Raw genomic sequence first — 26663 nt, 5'->3', positions numbered from 1 at the left:
GAGGCTAGGAGAGGTGAATATTTAGGGGCCCTTAGCCATTCCCTAGGTAGGGGGCCTGGTAGGGAACTAAGGGGCCCTTAAATAGACATGATCCATGCCAGCAGGGGAGTCAGTGGAAGATGGAGAAGCAATGCTGAAGAAAGGCTGTTGGTGGCCCTCAAGGGACCCCCATCGGGGGGGGGGGGGGTTACCTCGGGCTGGAGCTTGGGAGGCTGGCCTGGAAGGGAAGGCACCTGCTCCCAGAAAAAAAAAGAAGAAGAGGAACCTAAGAAGAAGACCACTAACAATAATATGGCCTGATTCAGTCAAAGAAAGTATGAACATGCTGTTGTGAAGACTTGAGACAAAAACTGAAGACAGGTAATTCTGGAGAAGCATTATGTGGTCGCCCAGGCTGGCATTGACTTGATGGGACACTCTTTTTGTCGATTCAGGTAATTGGCAGCTCATTTCCAAGCACATGCACATGCTTCTTCTTACCCAGAAGCCCCACTCCATTAGAATAGGAATCTAACAGGAAAAGAGGGCGCCTATCATAATGGGTACTGTAGATTTACAGACCAGGCAACTCAGTGCAGGGATCCCATCAAAAGAGTTAGCAAGATGCATGAGAAATTTTCAAATGCTTTAAAGTTTACTTGGACACAAAAAGTGAGGATTTGCTATAATATGGAGAACATCTAGAAATATTAATTGGGCTAATAACCTGAAAATGCTGTACTCTATCTTTAATTGCTACTGAAAAATAGCTGTGTGTTTCCTGTGTCTAGAAAATCCTGTACCCAAAGCTTTATATCCGCACTGAGAGATCGCTTAAAACCACGTGCTAATGAAAGCTCTTACAAGATTTGGATTTGGTGTGTCATTTTTTTTGCTGCTTCTTAGGCCGCGTACACACGCGGGGACTGTTCGCCCAACTTTGTTCGTCAAACAGTTTGAGCGGACAGTCCGCGCAAAATTAGCATGGACGGACTTGGCCACACACGACGAACGAACAGTCCGCTGAAACTTGCGCGATGGCGTGAACGGCGCGTACGACGGGACTAGAAATACGACGTCCTATACACTGCAATGCAACCTTCGCCGTGTAAATCCTTTCTGAGCATGCGCGGAACTTAGTTTGACGAACAAGCCTACACACGGGCGGACTGTCCGCTCAAACCAAGTTTCAGCGGACAGTTTTACGGAATTTCAGAAAAACGTTGTTCGTCAGACTGTCCGCTGAAACTGTCCGCTGAAGTCCACACACGAGCGGACTGTCCGCCGAAACACTGTTCAGGGGACAAAGTTGGGCGAACAGTCCCCACGTGTGTACGCGGCCTTAGAGAGGAAGCTTTCCTTGAGGACCTGGTGTGCAAGGATCTCCCCCTTCTGTTTTATCCATTTTGTGGATCTGTGCTTCCTTCACCTCTCTTGCTGCTTTTTGCATATTGCATTTTGCATATATTGCATACCAGTCATCAGATCACCAGTCACCAGTCACCCAGGCAGCTCTGGCATGAGAAAGTAAAGCCCTGTCTCCGCCAAGATGGCTGCCTCTACAAGGTGGCACAGTGCAGAACAAGTCATGGTAAGTCTTTCTGCTTGCCTATTTGTGGACACAGCTCTATTTGTGGACACAGTCCTCTTTAACCCTCCAGTAACTACAAAATACTAAAATATCAGTTTTCGTTGATCTGGTTGTAGGCTGAGGGGTAGGGGAAGACCCAGAAGGTAGGCATCTTAAGGGAAAGCATGGCACGCACAGTGGTTGAGAATGCGTAATGTATTGTTGAACAGCTCCAGATACAACAACAGAGTCTTTTCAACAATAAAAACTGAGCAGCAACATGGCAGTATACAGAACTCACAGCAAGGCCAACAGCGCCTGGCACATAGAGTGGCAGGAAGGCAGATTCAGTAAGCACCAACATGGAGAAGTTCTCCAAGGAGCTCTGTGGCAATCCTTATGCTGTCCCTCCTTCTTTGAAACCTTTCTGTAAGCTAGGTTCACTCTTATTGTCAAGTGGGTTCCTGTCCCTACACCTAACCACATGCAGAATGCACATCAACCGCAGTGGGCCAGGGCTCTTTGTAAGCTCTGCCCTCACTAAAGATGGCTGGGTGGTATCATCAAATTGGACAGCAGCCCACCTGATGACCATGCGGAGCCCTAAGAGGAATAATGTAGATATTCCTTTTGCCCCCCCCCCACTCTCCCATGTAGGAAAGCCAACCTGCACTTGCCTACACGGTCCTTTATTTCATGTCCAAGTGCCATTCTATGAAAACACTTGTAGGAACAGTTTGTTTGCAATCAATGAAATGAAGAACATTTTTAATCAAAAGTCAAAATTGCCAAAAAAATAAATGGTTGACTCATACTCTACTATTATTAAATGGAACAAAAAAAAATATTTAATCCTCTTTGCTTTTGAATTTAACTTACTACAAATTGTCACACTGTGTATGCAAGGGAAAAATGTCATTGCAAATTTGATTTGTGTTTCCTAGCTTATCACTATTGATAAATATACACGTTTGGTATATAAGGGTGCACTGTCTCTTAAATCTTGTTGCTCGGATGCTATATTGAATGCTTTCCTATATAAAGTTGCAGTAGCACCCGCTTTATATTGCAGGGTCGTGCTGTGCTAGAGGAAAAGTTATTGAGAATTTGATTTGTGTTTCCCAGCTTTGCTTACATATAGCCCTATAACCATCAATCAATGTACAAGCCTGGTGTATAAGCGTGCACTGTCTGTCAAAAATTACTGCTTGGAGATGTTTTACTAATCCTTTTTCTCTGCGGTCTGTAAACCATGGGACTTTTATGAGTATTCTGAAATTTATGAAATATCTGGAGCATGAGAAGATGTTCTACACAACAGAAACCCCACTATCTGGCCAAAAGTTTCCAAACTAAGCTTGTTATTCATCCCATTTCAAAACTATGGGCATTACAATCAAGCTAATGGCCAATTTGTTTATATTTAACTGGGAGCTGTCAGCTGCAAAGTGGAGTCGGTTTGGATCGGATCAACGCATTTTTTCTTTTGACGGGTTGGTAGGTGTCATACATTGTTATTGATGAGGATCTGTATCACTGGACAATGTGATTGACAGTAGACATTTGACATGTCCCCTCTTAACATTGTAAAGGAAATGTATAAGTTCTGTATATAATTGTGTTCTGTGTTATATGTATTACACACTGCCCTCACTGTGCACACGGCACTAATAATGTTTTAATTACATGTTTGCATGATTCCTGATTAGAATTAGTCTGCTTATGTTACGCCCCTTGTTACCATACAAGTACAATTGTAATATTAATGTGATATCTACGTAATCATGTGTATAAAAACCTTCAATTGCATCATAATAAAGCTAAACAGTTATTTGGAAAGATGCAGAGTGTATGTTTTGTGTCTGTTCTCTACTGCAGTAGTTATTAATTTGGAACCCCTAATCAATATGAGGATAGCAGTTGCCTATCTATAAAATGTCCAGGTCAACATCTATATCAGACCTTCATCTATGATAAAGAATATAGATGAAAGGAATTGCCAAGAGGTGTAGCTTGAAGCTTGTGTTCCCCAAAGCAAAATGTGACCTGGAGCCCACCACTACCACCTGTTAGGCTTGTGCAATTCGTTTTGTAACGAATCGAAATTCGGCCGAATTTTGCATCTTTCGATAACGAATAACAACGAATACGAAAGAAATATAACGAATGAATTTGACATGATTCGGTAATTCTTTAAGTCACTTGCCACAAGTTGTGGATTGTCCACTTGTCACATCACTTGCCACCTGCCATGTCACTTGCCACAAGTTGTGGATTGTCCACTTGCCACGTCACTTGCCACAAGTTGTGGATTGTCCACTTGCAATTGCAATTGTTTAAAATGTTTTTCTAATGGTTTTTCATCATTTGCAATCATTTTTGAGATTTTTAATGAAAAAAAAAAAAGGTCACCTTTAAAAACGCATATAAACGCAAACGCGGCTAAACGCGGTAGCGGCGTTTTGCTGCGTTTTACCGCGTTTTGCCGCGTTTTGCGTCTGAAACGTGGAAATTTTTGCTTCTGAACGCATTTTTTTGCTTCTGGAAAAACGAGATTAAAACGCAACTGCATAAAAACGGAAAAAAACGAGACTGTGTGCATGGAAACATAGGATAACATTGAATGAGTTCAGGGGCAGTTGAAAAAACTGTCCAACTGCATCTGAACGCGCGTTTAACTGCATCTCGTGTGCATGAGGCCTTAGAAGGGTGTTGTATTGTATTTGAGCCGAGGAAAGAGACGTTGTCATTGTGTGCGTTAAAAGATTCAATAAACAAACGACTTTCCAAACTACGAATCATTATCAGGAATGTATATACATACATAAATAGCGAATTTCAATGAATACGAACGAATGAATTCGACACTCTACGAATAATAACGAATTACCCGAAAACGTATTAACGTAACATAATGAATATAACAGAACGAAATGATGTATTTTACGAATGACAACAAACCGAAACTGAACAAAATTTTCCGTTGTGCACAAGTCTACCACCCGCTGCTTCCACAACATGCTAAGATACACCTGCTGCCGGCTGCACATGCACACAAGGTGGGGGGAGGGCAGACCACACTCTGAGCTGCCCGGTTAGGGCAGTGGGCTTGTATGTAAAAGAAGAGACTCAGAAGGTTCAGCCTGGGCCCTGTCGAGGTTGGACAGGCCCTCTGAATTCCAGACACAAGCCCACCTCTTTCACCCAGGAGCTCAGAGTGTGGCTTGCCTGCCTACACTTTGGGTGCACATGCACGGTTGAGCAGGGCTGAGCAGGGCAGGGAGGGAGAGGCTGTACTGGGCTGGCCTGAGAGTGCATGACTTGGGGAAAGGGTTTGTTCTGTCACCCTGCATAGGCGAAACCGGGAAACTTAGAAGGCCTAGAACTAGCCCGGGCAGGCCCTTTCTCTGCTGGCTTGGGCGCTCTGAGTTTACTGAATTACCTACGCAGGGTGACGCAGCAACTCATTTTCCCCAGTGATACAATGTAATGTGACAGGAATAACTTACAGGCTCCCTGAAGCATGTGTGAGGTCGCCATTGGAACCACTGCTACCCCTCAAGCTCTGCCCATGGAATCGCCAGACAGTTTAAAGCAGAAGAAAGTGGCTGGAAAATCTAATTTATTGGTAATTTATATGGTATTTTATATTCTTTTGTAAATGTCAGTGTTGCTGTAGTAGCCTGTACACATTGTACAGATGTGCCAATTCACAGGCAGGTTTAGGGCATCCCCAGGAATGATAATTAAACAAAAGTTGCATGTTTATTAATTCACAATAAAGTGATACTAAACCCTAATACTAAACCCTAAATTGTTTTTACAATAAAATAACAAACATGTTATACTTACCTGCTCTGTGCCATGTTTTGGCACAGAGCAGCCCAGATCTTCTTCTCGGGTCCCACGATGGTCCCTCCAGCTTGCTATGGGGGCACCCAAGCAGGCGCACTCCAGAGCCGTGGCTCTGAGTGTCCATTCACACACTTAGCCGTGGCTCGGTCCCACCCCATACCTCTCCTGATTGGCTCACTGGCTGTGATTGACAGCATCGGGAGCCAATGACTCCCACTTCTGCCAAAAGCAAATCAGCAGTGCAAGAGAGCCAAGCTTCTAGCTGGATCAAGAGGGGCCTCAGGTAAGTATTGGGGGGATGGTGACGGCTGCTGTACACAGATGTACAAAGAGCTGCTTGCCACCAAATGGATTTTTTTAGAAATTGTCCCTCATACCATTTGTTTGATTTGGTGGGATCCACATACGATTTTTAAACCGGGAGTCCGCCGGGAGTCCACCGTTTTTTTTTTTTTTTTAAAGCCAGCAGCTACAAATACTGCAGCTGGTGACTTTTTTTTTTTTTTTTTTAATAAATTTTTATTGAAAAAATGATAGAACAGTACATAAAATCATCATCAGCAGATACAAGTGTTTTCTTGTTTATATAAGTACAGTGTACAAAGTAGACTATAACACAAGACGAGACTCTCATCATCTTGAAGGCGTGTAAAAGAAAAGAAAAGAAAGGAAAAACAAGAGACTTAAAAACCTGAACGAGAGCAGACGCTAATCCACTCCCTCATAGGATTAGACAGACATGAGGAGACTATAACTGGATGGATCTAACTAGCCCGGAGGCTCTAAAATTAACCTCATGGAACTAACCAAATATGGCAAAAACAGGAGAGGGGCTGGGAGAAGGGGGGGGGGGGGGGGAGGGGGGGAGGAAGAGGGGGGGGGGGGATAGTGGGCTTAGGTCCAATACTCCATGGAAGGAAGACATCCAATAGTGGAAGAGTTCATGTTTGATGAGGATCTTTGTACACAAATGAGTGTTTATCAAGGAGCGTGCGGTCGTGTGGAGAGAGGTGTATCGAAATAAAAAGGTCCCATCTGTCATGAAAGCGTTTGGAGGCTTTCTGGTGGTCCAGGTTGGCATTGATTTTGTCCCGAAAAAGGAGTTGTAAGAGATCCCTTTCGACCTGTGAAATGGAGGGCGTAGATGCGGAGGTCCAGTTGGCCAGTATGGCCCTTCTGGCTAATAGGAGGCAGATCAAGGACCAGTCCTTTCCCGGTGGGCTGGGGGCGGTTGACCAGGGAAGTAGAGTGTAGTCCCAATGCCCAAAGATGAGGAGGAGCGGATTCTTGGGGAGTTTCAACAGCGTAATCCTGAAGATATAAGCCAGAACTTGATCCCAGAAAGTAGCAATAAAGTTACAAGTCCAGAACCGGTGTACGAGAGAACGTTTGGGTTGTTGGCACATTGGGCACAGTGAGGGGGAGGGAGAGGCCGAAGAGTGGTTGGGAGTGGGTAGAAAAGGAATATGGGCGCGGTGGGCGATTTTTAGCTGGGTTTCCCTCCATAATTCATTAGGGATCAAATTGTACACAGAATTGAGGCCTTGCAGGATTTTGTCTACTATGTCCTCCTCTGGAAAGTCCTTCGCCCAATTCAGCACTGATGACGAGGCTAAGGATGGAGTAATTTTCAAAAGTAGTGGTTTGTATATGTCAGAAATTTTGCAGGTGTCATTCCGGATGAGAGTTTCCATGAATGATGTAGTGAATCTGACGGATTCGGTCCTGCAGGTTTTTTGAAGAAAGCTGACACATTGGCGATAATGGAAGTTTGAGGCATCCGGAAGAGAAAATTTTGCTGCTAGGGAGCTGAATGGCAGCACCCTGCCAGAATCTGGCTCACACATGGAGAAAAATGTAGCAAGACCCTTTTGGCGCCATTCATCGTAAGGTTGTCGTTCCAAACCTGGAGTGAAATTTGGGTTCCCTTGAATTGGAAGAAATTTAGAGATGAAAGGAGAGAGACGGAGACTTTTCCTGACCTCCCTCCAGGCAATGGCAGTGTCCCTCAGCAGGAGGTTGTGTTGATGCGGAGTTGCTAGAGATTTCCACTTGCAGTGAAGAAGGGCAGTAAGGGAATAGGGATGGACCATTGCCGTTTCCAAGTGAAAGTTTGAACATTGGGATTTTTGGGTAATCCAATCTAGACTCACCCTCAAGAGACATGCTAAATTATACAGTCTAACGTTCGGAAGACTAATACCGCCTTCGGTCCTGGGAAGATGACGTTTCGAGAAGGCAATGCGCGGTCTTTTGTTTCGCCAAAGAAATTTTGATATTGCAGAGTTTAAAATTTGAATATCTTTGTGTCTGATGAGTAAAGGTATCGTTTGAAGAGGGTATAGCAGGCGTGCGAAACTGACCATTTTTATCAGGTGACATCTTCCCAGGAGCGAGAGGGGCAGATCCATCCAGTTTTCAAGTTCCTGAGTGAGCTTGTTAAAAAGGGGAGGATAATTTAGATGGTAAAGTGAGGAGGGAAGCTTCCCTATTTTAATACCCAGATAAGTGATGTGTGATTTAGCTATCGAGAAGATGGAATTGTGAGACCAGGCCGGAGGTGGGAGGGAACCGAGGGGCAGTATCTCGCTCTTGGAATAGTTTATGCGTAAACCGGAGCATTTTCGGAATAGATCAAATGTGTTCTTTATCGTGGGCATATCCGCGGAAGGATTTGCGGAGAATATGAGGACGTCATCTGCAAAGAGAGACGTCTTCAGTTGTAGCTCGCCTATCGGAATGCCATGGATTGGGGCTACTGTGGACAAAAACCTAGATAGTGGTTCCAGGGCCAAATTAAAGAGGAGAGGGGATAAGGGGCAGCCTTGTCTCGTACCCTTATGGAGGCGAAATTCATTTGAGAGCAGGCCAGCTGCAACCAATCTAGCGGCCGGAGAGGTATACATAGATTTTATTAGATGTAAGAAAGGGCCGGTGAAACCCATTTTGTTCAGAACCAGAGACAGCCATTCAAAACTAACATTGTCGAAAGCTTTTTCGGCATCAAGAGTAATGATGGCAAAGTCCCCGTTCGGGTTGCATCTAGCGTGCTCTAGTGCCATCATCACCTTTCTGATGTTGATCGTCGCCGTTCTGCCTTTCACAAAGCCTGACTGGGCAGGATGGATCAGAAAAGGGATGATGTTAGCTAGCCTTGTGGCTATGATTTTGGATAAAATCTTGACATCGAGATTTAGGAGCGATATGGGCCTATAAGAGCCTGGTTCTGTAGGTTCCTTCCCCTTTTTTTCTAGAAGTTTTATTATCGCCTGGTTGCCTGTGGGTAGATAGGGGCCCCCTGTCCATATGTGTTGGTACACCCTTTCAAGTGTGGGTGCTAGGAGTGAATTGAGTGATTTATAAAATTCGCCCGTTAGTCCATCTGGACCAGGGGCTTTGGAAGAGGCTAGAGTCCGAATCGTGTTGGTTATTTCCGCGAGAGATATGGGGGCATTTAGGGAGTCTAGTTGTGAGGGGGATATTTGAGTCAGGGTTACTTTGCCTATAAATTCGTGTGCCGTTTGCTCGTCGATAGGGTCTGCCGCATACAAGGCCGTATAGTAACGCAGCATGGCAAAATTTATGCCCTGTTGCGACGTTGTTATAGAGCCGTCGGGCTCCCGGATAGCAGGTATGATAGTTGGGCGGTAGGTTCCTTTACATAGTCTGGCTAGCAGTTTACCGGCTTTGTTCCCGAATTTGTGGAGAGTGGCATCAAAGTGAGCTCTCTTAATCGATTCTAGTGTGTCGGCCCAAGTTTCAAAGGATTGTTTGGCTATTCGCCAAGCTTCCCGGTTTTCAGGTGTGTCATGGGTATAGAGTGTACGTTGAGCCTGATGGAGTTTGGAACTGGCCGTAGTATAGTTAAGATGTGCATTCTTTTTGAAGGAGGATGCATAAGAGATAATGCGTCCTCGGAGGAAAGCTTTCCCTGCGTCCCATAGCAGATTAGGGTTGTCCGCATGGTCCGCATTAGTTTGTGCGTATAAACGCCATTCTTTGGTGATGTAGGTGTGGAAGTCCGCGTTGTGCTGGAGGAAGGCTGGGAATCGCCAAATTTTGGGATTCGGATGGATATCAGGAGTCTCTAGAGATATAGATATAGGAGCATGGTCAGAGATAGCAATATCATGTATCTCCGCGTCTGGGATGAAGGGGAGTAGGTCATGTGAGCTAAATATGTAGTCAATTCTAGTGAATAAGTTGTGTGGATGGGAGTAGAAGGAGAAATCCCTATCAGTCGGGTGGTGTATGCGCCATAGGTCAAGGAGACGAAGGGATTCCATTGTGTCCGCTAACAATGTAGTGTTGGTCGGTGTCGAGGACGAGTCAAGTCGTCGTTTCGAAGATTTATCAGCTAGTGGGTGTATTACGGAATTAAAGTCTCCCCCCACGACTTGAGGTAAGGAGGGGTAGCGCAGGAGCCAGGTGGTCAGTGTGGTGAAGAATTGCTTCGTAGGACTGTTTGGGGCGTATATGTTGGATATCACTATTTCTTTTGTCCCAATGCGGATACGAATAGAGAGCAATCTGCCCTGAGTATCAGTATCCGTTGACAGTATGGTACAAGGGAGATTTTTATGAATAAGGATAAGGACTCCCGCTTTACGGCCGAGAGCTTCTGAGCCCGCCACCGCCCCCACCCAGAGTTTCTTCATCCGAACAAAATCGGTTGAGGAAAGATGTGTCTCCTGAAGCAAAGCTATATCTGCTTTGAGCCGTTTGAGATGACGAAGAACCTTCATTCTCTTAGCAGGGGAACGAAGGCCCTTCACATTCCACGAAATTATTCGCAGCATGGTGGGGTTAGGATGGGGATATGGTGTGCTAGTAGTAAAATCATTCGGATGTGTGTGGTTAAGTGTAGTGAGCAGTAGTTATTCATACTGGAGCATGGGAGCAAAGCCCTAAAAAGGGGGGTGATGAGTATGCGTGCACTAATAGAGAACCTATCGGGTAGAGGAAAAGGAGAGGAGGGGGAAGGATAAAACTGTCGCAGTAGCCAAAGATAAGATAAGCAGAAATAAACATAATCGCTAGCTAACTTCTCTTTTTTCCGCATGGGGATCACTGCGAAGACCAGTTCCCATAACCAGCCCTGCATCATGTCAGAGGCTTCCGCCCCTTAAAGATGGAGTACAAGGTAGCGGCAAGGCATGTGGGAGAGCAGCACATGGGCGCAGGTCTGCACAAAGAACCCAGGGGGAAGAGGGTACGAATGTGTACAAAAGTGATAATATATATGTCACAAATTAGTGTACATAAGTTGTCATGTTAAGCAGAATACCTCTATAGCCATGAACCACTGAGGAAGGGTAAAAATACAACTAAAATAGAACAAAACAAAAAAGTTCGTCCGCAAAGAGTCAGTTCAAGATGTATGCAGACAGAACAACAGGTCTGAACAAGTAGTAACAGATATTACCTGTGAGGTGTGGACTGTCCAGGAGGGAGAGTCCAAAGTTCAGAACACCTTAACTAGGTACGGAGGAAGGCCAAACAGAGCCATAAAGAAAGGAACACTTGCGTGTGGAAACAGCGGGGCCAGTGCGTGCCCCTCAGCGCGTAGTGAGGCCATGATGAGTTGGACCCGAGGCCCTGAAGCGCTTGGGAGAGTCCTTGCGCGGGCTCCTTTGATCCAGGGCCCGGTTGAGTGGTGGGGCCTTAGGCGTGGGGCTGAGGAGGGATCCTGAGCGCGACGATTTCAAGTAGGCAGATGCTTCCTCCGGGTCTTGAAAGGACAGTTGTTCACCAGAGGGTGTTTTGATCCGTAGGGTAGCCGGGAATGCCAATGTGAATTTGAATTGCCGTTGGTGAAGTTCTGCACAAACATGCTGGAAAGCTTTGCGTCGTTTAGAAACATCTACCGAATAGTCGGCGAAGATCAGGATGCGGACTCCTTCTATCTGTAGGGATCTTGCTTGCCGGTATTGTTGCAGTATGGCGGCTTTGTCTGAGTAGTTGAGATATTTGGCTATGATCGGGCGCGGTAACTTGCGTTCCGAGTTGAAAGCCCCCATGCGGTGAGCGCGCTCCACGATACACGGGCCCCCCAGACCCAGAGCTTCAGGGATGCGACGAGCGCATACTTCCATTAGGGCAGATTGATGGAGCGATTCAGGGAAACCTACGAAACGCAGGTTGTTCCTCCTGGACCTGTTCTCGAGGTCATCGAGTTTTTCCAGAATAAATTTGTTCGTTCTGTCCTGTGCATGTTCCAGGGATTGCGTCTGGTAAAGCTCGTCCTCAATGGTGGATATGCGATGCTCTGCTTCATTCAGTCTGGATGCATGTTCCCCCAGCTGGGCTTGGACTTTCTGCATGCCTAAGCTGACAGCTTTCTCCACTGATGCAGCGATCATAGGGGAGAGGAGAGCAGCCACAGCCTGTGCCAGGATTTCTGTGTGATGGTCTCGTGGCAGTGGAGGTAATTGTGGCTGCTGGATGAAGGGAGATGATTCAGGGCTAGATGGAGGAGGGGGGGCCTGGATCTGTGGTGGTATAGAGTCACTGATGCTGGATGGATGAGCAGGCTGTTCCCCTACCTCCATAGCAGGCGACGTCTCCTCAGGCTGGGCCGCACAGGCCGGATCCGTGTAGGCCGAAGCCGGGGCCTCGATTTGCGGTTGGGCCGGCCGCGCGGCGGCGGCCGCGTACGATCGCGGCCCGGTTTTTTCGAGGAACCGGTCCATCCCGTGGCCGGGGACGTGGAGAAGGCTGATGGGGCTGTTTGGGGCGGAAAACGCCGATTTTCAGGCCGATGTGGAGGGCGGTTTGCGGGAGCTGTGAGAGGCACAGCTACTCCATGCGGCGCCGGAACCGGAAGTGCTGGTGACTTTTAAAATAGTGACACTTACCCGCCCAGCGCACCCGCGATGTCGTCACCCGAAGCCGATCTCTCGATCGTCTCTCGGGTGCTGCCACCGCCATCTTGGGTATGGGAATCAGGAAGTGGAGCCTTTCGGCTTCATTTCCCGGTTCCCTACTGCGCATGTGCGAGTCGCGCTGCGCAATAAGGATGGTCCCCGCTGTCTCTGGGATCCGTGTGTTTCCCAGCAGGCAGCGGGGGACTTTCGGAAAGGGGCGTAGATTCTGCGGAAAGGGGCGTACCTTCTGCAGAATCTACGCCGGAAGTGGGTGCAGATACCTGTACTGTACAGGTACCTGCACCCCCCTCCCCCCTGAAAGGTGCCAATTGTGGCGCCGGAGGGGGGGAGGATTCCAATGAGCGGAAGGTTCATTTTAGGGTGGACCTCCGCTTTAACAAAACAAAAAAATCCAACAGAAAAATGCTATTTAGAGGCAAATGGTATTTTTTTTCACTTGTAAATGTCACTTTTGCTGTACTGCATTCTCCAATTGCACCACAAAATGACTCCTTTTCACTCCAATGGGATTCCGATTAACATTTTTAACTTAGAAGAAATTTAACCTCCCATGAACAAACTCCTGGTGCTGTCCACTCATCACTAGCTATAACAGCTTTCATTCTTCTGGGAAGGCTTTCTACGAGATTTTGGAGGGTGTCTGTCGGAATTTGTGCCCTTTCAGCCAAAAGAGCATTTGTGAGATCAGGTACTCATGTTGGATGAGAAGATCTGGCTCGCATTTCAATTTTCCCAAAGGTGCTCCATAGGGTGGAGGTCAGAGCTCTGTGTAGGCCTTCTCAATATAAAGCTTGTTAAACCACATCTTTATAGAGTCTTTGAGAAGTTCAGATAGTTATACCAATTATAACCTCGGCTTCAGCAAGGGTAAAGCACAAGCAAAGTGCATCCCTTTCTACTCGCTCTAATTACTTAGCAAAAGAAAAAAAAACCTGGAGAAACAGTCCCACATTAATTGCTCGGAGCGATTTAAAGGAAACCTGTAAAAGAGAGAAATGTGTAAGCAGTAGCTTCAGAATCACCGACCTGTTAAAAATATGCAGTGTTGATGCCAGAAGCTGAATATGACAGCCATGCAACTAACCCTTGTGAACCAAGGTTTTCCTCAAGACATGTAGTACAGTCTGCATTGAAGGCTGATTACTCATATGTAATCACCACTGAGGGTACTCAGTATTTACTAAAGCTGCAGAGTGCAAAATCTGATGCACTTCGGCATAGAAACCAATCAGCTTCCAGTTTTTTTTGCCAAAGCCTAATTGAACAAGCCGAAGTTAGTAGCCGATTGGCTAACAACCACAGCTGTGCCAGATTCTAAGTGAACCAGTTTTAGTAAATCAACCCCATATGGATTATATGCGAGTGGCTGCAATAAGTTGCAGGAGCCAGTAGCCTCCTATTGCTTTCAATGGGTCTGCCCTTCTAGGCGGCAAGGGTTGAATGCTCATTAGGTCTAAAGAGAGATGAGAAGGCTGCATTATTTACCTTACTCCTTGCTTTGGCCAGCTGCAGTGCTCTCCTTCTCTCCCTTTGGCGTATCAGTCTGTGGTCAGTCCTTTAGCCTCATCACATACATTGCAGGTGGTATGTTCATCAGTACACCCTCTGATCCCTAGGGAGCTTAGATAAGGAAGAGAGCCATGACAGTAAGGAGCAAGTGGAATGTTCATCAGTACACCCTCTGATTCCTAGGGAGCTTAGATAAGGAAGAGAGCCATGTGGAGTGCTGCATAAATTGATGGCGCTATATGGGTACCTTAAATAAATAATAATAATAGATTAGCATCTTAATTAGGCACAATGTACTGGGATAGGGACAATTGTAGACACTCACTCAGGTTGGACTGGTGTCTTTATTCAACCTTACTAACTATGTAATGTTCATCAGTACACCCTCTGATCCCTAGGGAGCTTAGAAAGGAAGGAAGAGAGCCATGGCAGTAAGGAACAAGTAGAATGTTCATCAGTACACCCTCTGATTCCTAGAGAGCTTAGATAAGGAAGAGAACCATGACAGTAAAGAGCAAGCAGATTGTTCATCAGTACACCCTCTAATCCCAAGGGATCTTAGATAAGGTAGAGAGCCATGACAGAAAGGAATTCTATATGGAGGAGGTTGGAGTGTGACTGTGGCTGTAACGCCTTAGATAGGAGGCTTTGCGGGTCTGGCAACACCACTGGAGAGATCCTGCTGGTTCATGAAAAAAGGAAAAAGGTAATCATTACAACTTAAGCCCGCACACATGATCCGATTGTTGGCCTACAGAGAGTCAGACTTTTGTCCGACAGGCGTGTGTCAGAAACTTGTCTTGCATAATTGTTGGCGAACAAACACGAACATAGTGACGTACTACGTGGAATTTCAGCTCTTGAGCGCCACCCTTTGGACATCTTCTGCTAATGTCGTGTTTGGTCAGTGTTGATATTTAGCATGCGTGTTTGTACTTTGGACTTTTGTGTGACAGATTTGTGTACACACGATACGAAAATATGACAACAGACCACAGTCCACAGAAAATTTACTAGCCTGTCATCCAACATTTGTTGGTGGAAAGTTGGACAACAATTGTTTGAAGGAGCGTACTAACTAATTCCCTGCCGGAAATCCGATCGTGTGTACAAGGCTTAACTCTGTACTCTACTCCTAGTTCTAATACTTTTACTAGTAGGCAAAAATCTTGAAGTAATGGGGAGGGGGATTTTTTTTCTTTTTAACTATTATATTTCAGCAAATAGTTTTTGTTGATTTCTATTTTTTTCTATAATTTAGCCTGGTATTACTATATTATTAAAACTCTTATTATTATAATTACACAGGATTTATATAGCGCCAACAGTGTGTGCAGCACATTACAATATAAAGGAAGATAATATAGTTACAATACAATTTAATACAAGAGGGTTAGTATGGCCCTGCTCATGAGAGCTTACAATCTAATAGGTTACAATCTGTTTAAAATGACACTAAAAGGATGATTTCAGTACAATGTTGTTTACAAAACTAAATAAGGCTTTTTTTTTTAAATGTTGTGCTTTTTTTTCCAAAGAAAGTTTATTGAGAGTTACACAATACAATCAAGGTATGTACGTTTAGTACAGGATAACAATGACAAGGAGAAACATCATAAGAAAAATAAAAATAAAACATAGAGCTCAAGTTACATCAATTGACGAATCAAAAATTAATAAAGGAATTGTGTACATACTGAGAAGGAACAGTAAAAATAGATAATCCAATATTTGGAACAATTAAAGTACACAACGATATCTGAACAAGGGTCAGATAATAGTAGTGGGTCCTAACGGATCACCTGTGCTGCCATCCACCCCAAATGGGATCACACTGTGGATGGTTGAGAAATGAAAACTTCTAGGTGTGATATGGGAGGAGAACCGATAGGGGCCAATAATGAAATCACATTACATATGTTATAAGTAAAATATTTATACTCATGTAAAGTCAAAGTAAGGGGAAGGGGGGGGGGGTCGGCACTAGAATTCTCATAGGTGTATCGGGGAGGAGGGGAGTGAGGCCTCATAAAAGGGGTAGGAGGGGGATTGTAAATTGTAAGGTAACGTATGGCGAAATGCGTAGGGAAGAATGTAGTCGGCTATGATCTCCCCGGGGAGGAAGCGGAGTAGGGGTGCCAAGACAGGATTCTCAACTAACATCCCAGGAAAGATAGTGCAGACGGTGTCTAGACCATTGATAAACCATGTCAAGTATGAGTGATCGCGGTGTTACGGGAGTTAGAGGCACGGAAATGTATCCAGCACGCCCATTTATGAGAAAATTGTTCATGTCTGTCATATGCTTGGTGAATTAATCTTTCCATTTCCTCTATTTTATCCATCTGTTGGAGCCATTCCTCAATAGATGGGAGGTTTGGAGATCTCCAATGACGCGGAATGCATTGGGTGGCTGCATTAATCAGGTGTGGGACTATCGAAGATTTATAAATTTTATGTGAAAGCGGTGTGTGGTGTAACAAATATTGTGCCGGGGAGAAATCAGGATGATATGTAGTAATGTTAATTATTGTGTCATGAATCCCTTTCCAGAAGGGCTGCAGCATGGGGCAGTCCCACCATATGTGTAGGAAATTGCCAACTGGAGCATTACAACGCCAACAGGATGTGGGGACATCTGGGAAGAATTTGTGAATTTTGTCAGGGGTGCGGTACCACCTGGAGTAAATTTTATATCGATTTTCTTGTGCCGATACGTTGATAGAACGTTTGTGTATGTGTTCATAAATCAATGACCATTGTTGCGCGGTCAAGGTAGACTTCAAATCTGATTCCCAGTGTTGTATAATGGGTTTTTGTGGGGTGAGGTCTGAGTTTAACAGCTTTACAACCGTTGAGATCACATGTTTTTGTGGTTCTGAGCTGGAACATAAGGATTCAAATGGAGTAAGGGCTGTGTGCCATCGTGAGAGTGGTTGTGTTGATGTAAGGAAATGTTGGATTTGAAGAAATTTGAAAAATGGAAGGTGTAGCTCAGGGAATTTTGCGGCCATAGCAGGGTATGTCAACATTTTCCCCTTATCGAAAAATTGGTAGGCTCTATAGACATTTCTTTGAAGGATGTCCCCAGATCTAGGAACGGTAAGATCCGGGGGAAAGTCTGGGTTCGAGGAAAGCGGAGTTAGTGGGCCATGAGGTATAGTAATGTGAAGAGATTTATATGTTTGACGGAGAGCGCGAATGGTAGGACCTATTAAAGGGTGTTGGGTGCAAGCTAAAGGTATGGCTTGAGTGGAGATCCAAGGCAGATGGGATATAGGAAATGGGGCATAAACGTTTTCTAAAGGTATCCATGCTTTATCTTTTTGGTGTATATGCCAATCAATTATTCTGGCCAGGAGGGTCGCATTGTAATAGGTATGAAGATCAGGTAGTCCCAGGCCTCCACATATCTTTGGGAGGATGAGTTTAGCCCAACTCAATCGGGGAGGGCGGTATGACCATAGAAATTTTCTACACAGGGCTTTGTACGAGTGAAAAAAGGACTTGGGAAGTGCTATAGGTATGGCCTGTAGCAGATACAGCAGTTTGGGGAGGACATTCATTTTCAGAATGGCTATTCTGCCAAACCAGGAGAAAGGGCCTCCATGCCATTTTTGTAAATCTTGTTGTAACCGAAGTAGTGCAGGGGCAAAATTAAGTTCATATAGCCTGGACAGATCGGTGGGGATTTTAATGCCTAGATAAGTTAATGCCTCACTTTCCCAGCAAAATGGGAAATTGAGGCGGCATTGCAAAACTGTACTTTCAGGTAAGGAGACATTTAAAGCCTTTGATTTGTCAAAGTTTATTTTCAAGTTTGAGATTGTAGAGAAGGCATCGAGGTCTTTCAGCAGGTTCAGAAAGAGTAGTGATTGGATCCGAAAGGTACAACATAATGTCGTCAGCGTAAGCGGCAATTTTATATTGATTGTTGTTGATGTTAATGCCTTGGATGGTTGGGTTATCTCTAAGCATGCGAAGTAATGGTTCTAAGGTTAAGATAAATATGATCGGTGAAAGTGGGCATCCCTGACGTGTGCCATTAGTGATGGAGAAGGCGTTCGATAGGCGACCATTGACTCGTATGCACGCGGTAGGGGTGGAATATAAGATCGATATCATCTGAATCAATCTCGAGGGTAGACCGATATGTTGGAGGACAGACAACATGTAGTCCCATGCCACCCTATCGAACGCCTTCTCCGCATCCAGTGATAAAAAGAAGCCTTTGCTCTGGGATGTGGTCAACCAGTGATGTATATTCAGGGTCTTGGTGGTGTTGTCCCGGGCTTCTCTGCCGGGGACAAAACCGACCTGATCAGTTGAAACCATGTGGGGAAGTAAGGGTGTAATGCAGTTTGCGAGAATTTTGGCATAGATCTTAACCACTTTCAGACCGGACCATTTTGCTGGTAAATGACCAGAGGTCTTTTTACAATTTGGCACTGCGCTGCTTTAACTGGTAATTGCGCGGTCATGCAATGTTGTACCCAAACAAAATTTGCGTCCTTTTCTTCCCACAAATAGAGCTTTCTTTTGATGGTATTTGATTGCCTCTGCGATTTTTATTTTTTGCGATATAAATGGAAAAAGACCGCAAATTTTGAAAAAAAATGATATTTTCTACTTTTTGTTATTAGAAAAATCCAATAAACTCAATTTTAGTCATACATTTAGGCCAAAATGTATTCAGCCACATGTCTTTGGTAAAAAAAAAGTCAATAACTGTATATTTATTGGTTTGCGCAAAAGTTGTCACATCTACAAACTAAGGTACGTTTTCTGGAATTTACGCAGCTTTTAGTTTACGACTGCCTATCTCATTTCTTGAGGTGCTAAAATGGCAGGGCAGTACAAAACCCCCCCAAATGACCCCATTTTGGAAAGTAGACCCCCTAAGGAAATTGATAAGTCTCATGTTGAGCCCATTGAATATTTTTTTTTTTTTGCCTCAAGCGATTGAATAATGACAAAAAAAAATTTTTTTTTTTTTTTACACAAAGTTGTCACCAAATGATATATTGCTCACACATGCTATGGGCATATGTGAAATGACACCCCAAAATAAATTCTGCTGCTTCTCCTGAGTACGGGGATACCACACGTGTGGGATTTTGTGGGAGCCTAGCCGCGTACGGGGCCCCAAAAGCCAAGAACCGCCTTCAGGTTTTCTAAGGGCGTAAATATTTGACTTCACTCCTCACTACCTATTACAGTTTTGAAGGCCATAAAATGCCAAGATGGCACAAAACCCCCACAAATGACCCCATTTTAGAAAGTAGACACCCCAAGCTATTTGCTGAGAGGCATGTTGAGTCCATGGAATATTTTATATTTTGCCACAAGTTGCGGGAAAATTACAAACTTTAATTTTTTTTTATTTTTTTTTCACAAAGTTGTCACTAAATGATATATTGCTCACGCATGCCATGGGCATATGTGAAATGACACCCCAAAATAAATTCTGCTGCTTCTCCTGAGTACGGGGATACCACATGTGTGGGATTTTTTGGGAGCCTAGCCGCGTACGGGGCCCCGAAAGCCAAGAACCGCCTTCAGGTTTTCTAAGGGCGTAAATATTTGACTTCACTCCTCACTACCTATTACAGTTTTGAAGGCCATAAAATGCCAAGATGGCACAAAACCCCCACAAATGACCCCATTTTAGAAAGTAGACACCCCAAGCTATTTGCTGAGAGGCATGTTGAGTCCATGGAATATTTTATATTTTGCCATAAGTTGCGAGAAAATTACAAACTTTTTTTTTTATTTATTTTTTTCACAAAGTTGTCACTAAATGATATATTGCTCACGCATGCCATGGGCATATGTGAAATGACACCCCAAAATAAATTCTGCTGCTTCTCCTGAGTACGGGGATACCACATATGTGGGACTTTTTGGGAGCCTAGCCGCGTACGGGGCCCCAAAAACCAAGCACCGCCTTCAGGCTTTCTAAGGGCGTTACAGTTTTGAAGGCCATAAAATGCCAAGATGGCACAAACCCCCCCCCAAATGACCCCATTTTGGAAAGTAGACACCCCTAAATTTAGGGGTACACTAGTGAGACTAGGTAATAAATGGCGGGTGCCCTGAAACTATAAAAAAATAACTAACCAACCAGCGTCACCTGTAACCATTATATGGTGATCACTGGTGAAAGGGTTAACTAGGGGGCAATCAGGGGGCTTTATGCGGTAGTATATGGGGGTCCCTGGCGCTATAAAAAGCTGCGGCGAACCTAAATACCTACCTGCCTAACTAGCGTCACCTGTGACACTAATACAGCGATCAGAAAAATGATCGCTTATTAGGCTGGGTTCACACTGGAGCGATGCAGGAACGCCACGAATCCGCGGCGGGTTCCCGCATCGCATGCCTCCCGGCGGCAGTTCACACTGCCCTATGCGAACTGCTGGGAGTGTCAGTGAAATGTTAATGACACCCCCAGATCAGTTCGCATATCGCAGTGCGATCTGCAAACTCGGATCGCATGGTGTGAACACCCATGCGATCCGATTCTGCTACGGACCAAAAAAAGGGTCCTGTGCGAGTTTGCGGCGGGTGCGGCGGGTGCGACACGAATTCAGCCATACTATCTGTATGGCTGAACTCGAATCGCACAGAGATCGGATGTGATTTGCACTGCAGTGCGGTGCGAATCACATCCGTTCTCAAACCGCTGCAATGTGAACCCAGCCTTAGTGACACTGGCGACGGGGGGTGATCACGGGGTTAAACCTTTATTGGGGGGGTTAGGGGGGTACCTTAGAACTAAAGGGGGCTAACCCTAACTGCCCTAACAGTTATTACAGTCACAAATGACACCCGCCGGGTGATCAGGGGGTTAAACCTTTATTAGGTAATAAATGGCGGGTGCCCTGAAACTATAAAAAAATAACTAACCAACCAGCGTCACCTGTAACCGTTATATGGTGATCACTGGTGAAAGGGTTAACTAGGGGGCAATCAGGGGTAGTAGTATATGGGGGTCCCTGGCGCTATAAAAAGTTGCGGCGAACCTAAATACCTACCTGCCTAACTAGCGTCACCTGTGACACTAATACAGCGATCAGAAAAATGATCGCTTATTAGGCTGGGTTCACACTGGAGCGATGCGGGAACGCCACGAATCCGCGGCGGGTTCCCGCATCGCATGCCTCCCGGCGGCAGTTCACACTGCCCTATGCGAACTCCTGGGAGTGTCAGTAAAATGTTAATGACACCCCCAGATCAGTTCGCATATCGCAGTGCGATCTGTAAACTCGGATCGCATGGTGTGAACACCCATGCGATCCGATTCTGCTGCGGACCAAAAAAAGGGTCCCGTGCGAATTTGCGGCGGGTGCGGCGGGTGCGGCGCGAATTCAGCCATACTATCTGTATGGCTGAACTCGAATCGCACAGAGATCGGATGTGATTTGCACTGCAGTGCGGTGCGAATCACATCCGTTCTCATAAACCGCTGCAATGTGAACCCAGCCTTAGTGACACTGGCGACGGGGGGTGATCACGGGGTTAAACCTTTATTGGGGGGGTTAGGGGGGTACATTAGAACTAAAGGGGGCTAACCCTAACTGCCCTAACAGTTATTACAGTCACAAATGACACCAATGCAAAAAAAAAAAAAATAATAAAAAAATAAATAAAAAAAATGCATTGGTGTCACTGTGACTGGGGGGGCAGGGGTAATTGGGGGGGTGATCGGGGGGTAAAGGGGGGGTGTGAGTGTGCCTGGCATGTTCTACTGTATGTGTGGTGTGTTGGTGCAACTCACCGATGCTCTCTCCTCGGTGCCGGAACGAAAAATACCGACACGGAGGAGAGAATACATCACTTCCTCTCCTGTGTTTACATTACAGGAGAGGAAGTGATGTCACGAAGGATTTCCATTCGTCGGGAGCGATCGCGAGGGGGTGGCCATGAATGAATGGCCGTCCCCTCGTCCGGGATCGCTCCCGAACGAATGCCGACCGCCGCAGGCACCGGGGGGGGGCCCGATCGGGCCCCCCACCCGCGGGAAGGCAGGGACTTATATATACGCCCATATGCCTGCCCGTGCCATTCTGCCGACGTATATCGTCGTGCGGCGGTCGGCAAGTGGTTAATATCCACATTGAGTAAAGAAATAGGTCGGTAATTCGGGATTAGCGTATCATCCTTGCCAGGTTTGGGGATCAATGTAATGTGTGCTTGTAGAAGGTCAGTAGTGGACTGAGTGTGGGAAGTGAGGTTATTAAAAGTATTTAAGAAGTGAGGAGTTAACAGATCTGAAAATGTTTTATAATACGCCTCAGATAAGCCGTCTGGGCCTGGACTTTTACCAGCTTTTAGTTGTTGTAGGGCGAGAAGCACTTCTTCCTTGGACAAGGGGGAATCCAGTACCTGTTGATCTAAAGATTCAATAGGGGGTGGGGAGAATTTAGACAGAAACGCCCGTATACGCTCCGATCTATTTCCCACCGTCTCAGTCGGAGAAGGCGGTGGAAGATTATACAATGAGTGAAAGTATTTTACAAATTGTTCCGCAATTGCATCCGTCGCTATTATAGAGTCTCCTTTAGGCGTTACGATTCTATGTATGGTGTGTCTCGCTTTTTTAGTCTGTAAGGCTCTCGCTAGGAATTTACCCGCCTTGTTACCAAACTCATAGAAGATTTTGTTGGATAAGGCGAATTTACGACGAAGAGTTTTTTGGAGTTCTTCCAAAAGAAGTTCCCGGGTAGCAATAAGTTCATTAAGGTGAGTTTCAGCTAGAGTACGTTTATGTAAGCGTTCGAGAGATTGAATGCGCAAATATAACGAGTCTAGAGTTGCTTTCTTGCATTTGTGTCTTTTAGCCGCAAGGGAGATAAGTACTCCGCGTATGACGCATTTGTGCGCTGCCCAAACCGAAGCAGGTGGCGTCTCGGGGTTGGAGTTCTCCCGAAAATAATGTGAGAGACATTCTCCGATTGTGTTCTGATTTTCTGTGTCAAGAAGTAGAGAGTCGTCAAGTCGCCAGACAACAGATCTGGGGCTACCTTGTGCGAACGTAAGGGTAACCGTGATGGGATTGTGGTCAGAGAGCAATAGGGGCTCAATCGTGGCCTTGGTTAAATAATGAATGTCCGCTTGCGAAAGGAAGAAGTGGTCAATTCTGGAATATTTTGAATGTGGGGGGCAGAAGAAAGTGAAGTCTTTTGTGTTCGGATGAAGAGTGCGCCAGGTGTCGTGAAGGATCAGGGTTTGTAGTTGTGTTTTGATATCCCTTAGTGCCTGATATTTTAGACAAGACATACCATTGGAAGTATCAAGGGATGGCGTCAAGGGAACATTGAAATCTCCTCCTAACAGGAGGATGCCTGATTGAAATGTGGTAAGAAGGGCCATCGTTTCCCTAAAAAAGGTCACCTGTTTAGAATTGGGGGCATATATGTTAGCTATCATAATTGGGAGGTTATGTGTCCGTCCTTTAATAAATAAATATCTTCCCTGAGGATCTCTTAGAACATCGGTAATAGCAATGGGGCAAGATTTCGAGATTAAGATAGAGACTCCTTTAGATTTAGTGTGGTCATTTGTCGCATGGTATACTGTAGGAAAGTGTTTATTGTAGAGTTTGGGGATAGCATCTGAACGAAAGTGGGTTTCTTGTAAAAGGGCTATTTGTGTTTTTGCTCTATACAGGGTATATAGAAGCTTGGATCTTTTTTCGGGAATGTTCAAGCCTCTAATATTCAAAGAGTAAAAATTAATGGATGGTGGCGGATGGACCTGTAGGGGGGATCTCCAATAATGGGGGATGAGTCCGACTTATTAAAGGAAATGTTGTGCTTTTTTAATGTGAGAAAAAAAGTTTTTTAACAGAATAAATTAAAACAAAAAAAAAATAACCTTTAAAGTGAAAGTTTACCTTAATACCAAAATCTCTAAATCTACAGATCTACAATCTAAGATTAATCTATGTAGTCCTGTAAAGAAGAATTCTCTATACATACCTTTTCTGAAGCCGATCTGGTCTCCAGTATGAGAAGCTCTTCAGAAGGGATAGCTGACAACAGCTGGGAAATGAATGGGAAGCGACGTCACCCATAGACTTACTATTGGGCTTCTGTTGTCGGCTGCCTCCGCTGCACCCGCCCACACAGCGAAGCCGCGGCTGACAGCTCAGCGTGGGACTGGACAGGATCGGCTTAAGAAAAGGTATGTATAGCGATTTCTTCTTTACAGGGCTTAGATTGTGGATACCAGTAGATTTAGAGATTTTAGTACTAGGGTGAACCTTTACTTTAATATTAACTGTTAGGAAAATAGAAGGTAATAAAAAAGCATGAAATACTAGTTAAGGGGAGAAGGGGAAAAATGATTTAAAGTGATATTAAATTCATTCTAAAGTAATTTCTTTATTTTTTAACCTAAATAGACTGTGTTGTATGGGGGCACACACGCGGGCACGGTCTGAGCTAAGCTGTCTATAGACACACACAGCGTGGCTCGGCCCCACCCCCTGCTGTCTGCTCACGGTATCTGACAGACAGCAGCAGGAGCCAATAGCTCCCACTGCTGCCTCTATGTCCTGTGAGAGCGGGGAGAGAACAGAGAGCTGCTGCATATGGACACAGTGTTGGATCAAGTGATGCCTAAGATAAGTATTTAGGCCAGTGATTCTCCACCAGGGTTCCGTGGAATCCTAGGGTTCCTCCAAATGTTGATGGGGGTTCCTTCAGCATTGGGCAATTTCTGCCTCTCAGATAAGTTCCCACTGACACCATTGATCTTTTTAGCTATCTGTAAGGAGGTAATTCTTCCCAATGACCACAAGTGTAAGGACCATTCTTCCCACTGATCATCACACTAATGTATCATGAGTTGTAGATTTCTAAAATTTAGCAGGGGTTCCCCGAGACCGGAGAACTATTTCAAGGGTTCCTCTGTGTTGAAAAGGTTGACAAAGGCTGATTTAGGCAACTACTGGGGCCTTTTTCTGTTTCATTGTTTTTTATTAAACTTTTCACATAAACAAGTATGGAGTACATTTAGACACAACTGTCATACATTATAACACATTTCCGAGAGTTCTTTGAGAAAAACTGCATGACATAGTTAACAATTATACCTAGGTGACTAGTACATTTTATACCAAATGTCAAATGCGGGGTAGAGAGTGAAGTCCTTCCATCCCCAGGCACCCCATCTGGGAGCAAACTGTGCCTAGGGAGAGTGCAACCCAACCCACCCTGTAGTTCCCCTATGCACATGGGACGACAGAGAGGTTACCTGTCTTCGAATGATGCCTTGTCGGTATTACATTATGATATACATACATACGATTGTACTTCAGGACAAGGTTAAGGAATAGGATATAAGTCAAAATAATAAAGTGAAAAAGGGAACTGAGTAAACAGAAAATGAGTAAAGAACATAAATTACCACCATTTAGAAGCATATCAGTATTAGCCCTTGTACACACGGTCGGACATTCTGACAACCAAATCAATCGAGTAATTCCGAAGGATTAATACCGGAAGAGGTCCGGAAGTGATGTTGCATACACACTAAAACACTAAATTGTCGGAAAATCCGATTGTACATAACGTGATGACGTTATTTCGTTACGACGGGACTACGTTCAGGCTAGTAGCCAATAGCTTTGGTCTAGGAATTTGATCTGAGCATGCTTGACACTTTGTCCGTCGGAGTAGGCTACACATGATCGGAGTATGTCCGATAGGAGCACTTTGTCGGAAAATTTTACCGGCAAGTTGGAAAACTTGGTCCGTCGGATATTCCGACGGAAACAGTCCGATGCAGACCACACACAGTCGGAATATCCGACAAAACGGTCCGATAGGACACATTCTGTCGGAATCCCCGCCCATGTGTACAAGGGCTAAGTGTATCAAAGAGGAGTCTCTGGAAATCTTGTGGACCATGGTAGCCAATTAGCAGTGAATTGAGGCATTGAGTTAGATGAGTATGCAAAACAAATTTCATAAAGATATTGGGTGTTTACTCATCAGTTGTGCTAGGTATTGCGACTTTTTTTTTTCCATTTCGAAGTAATGGATGTGGGCGATTACACATCTGTGCTTCGTGGGTATATTATCTATCCCTAGGTTGAGGAGGGCCAAAGCAGGTATAGGGGTAAGGATGATTCCTGTGATTTTTTCTAATAAAGAACCGGGGTCTTTTTCTACCTTAATGCAGGGAATGCATTGAGTTATGATTAGACAACCCCTCGTGACTGGATTCTAGACAAAATGAGAAGGCACAAGGAGAGCCTGAGTTAGAGGCTTCAAGCCAGCATGGAGTGGGTCACCTTACTTTATCTACATCTGAGACAATGGTGGTCAACCTTCAGAGACAACATCGAAGCCAATGGAAATTTTCAAAAAATTTAAGTTAAAGAGTTTTAGCATTAGTAAAACATTTGTATGACTGGTTCTGCTTTTCTTATAGCCTGATCGGCTTTGACTTTCCTTTTTTCTTTTGCTATTAGAATGTATTTACATAAAATTATGTTTTCAGTCTTTTTGCAAATATTCTGTACATGTTTCTGTATACAGTACATAGCAGGGGAGGCAGAGTCTTACTCATCTTGGTCAGATTATTTTATGCTACATACAGCTCTCACTATCTTCACGCTCAGGGTATAGTTGTATATAACCCCCCCCCCCCCCCCCCCTACTGTCTACAGCGGAGCTGAAACACCGCTGTGAAGGTTACTGCAAGGGAAATCCTTACTGACAGGCAATTGACGAAAAAATATGATGAAGATCCAACCAGCCCTATGTGCTTATCAAAAACATATTGAAATTCATATATGGATTCATATCATATTCGTATTCCGCATGGTCATAGTATTTTATGTTTCCATC

This window comes from Lithobates pipiens, unplaced genomic scaffold, assembly GCF_037356315.1.
Source record: "Lithobates pipiens isolate NorthernLeopardFrog02 unplaced genomic scaffold, aLitPip1_a1.2 Scaffold_28, whole genome shotgun sequence".
In the NCBI taxonomy this organism is placed as follows: Eukaryota; Metazoa; Chordata; class Amphibia; order Anura; family Ranidae; genus Lithobates; species Lithobates pipiens.
Note: the sequence above shows the minus strand (reverse complement) of the source record.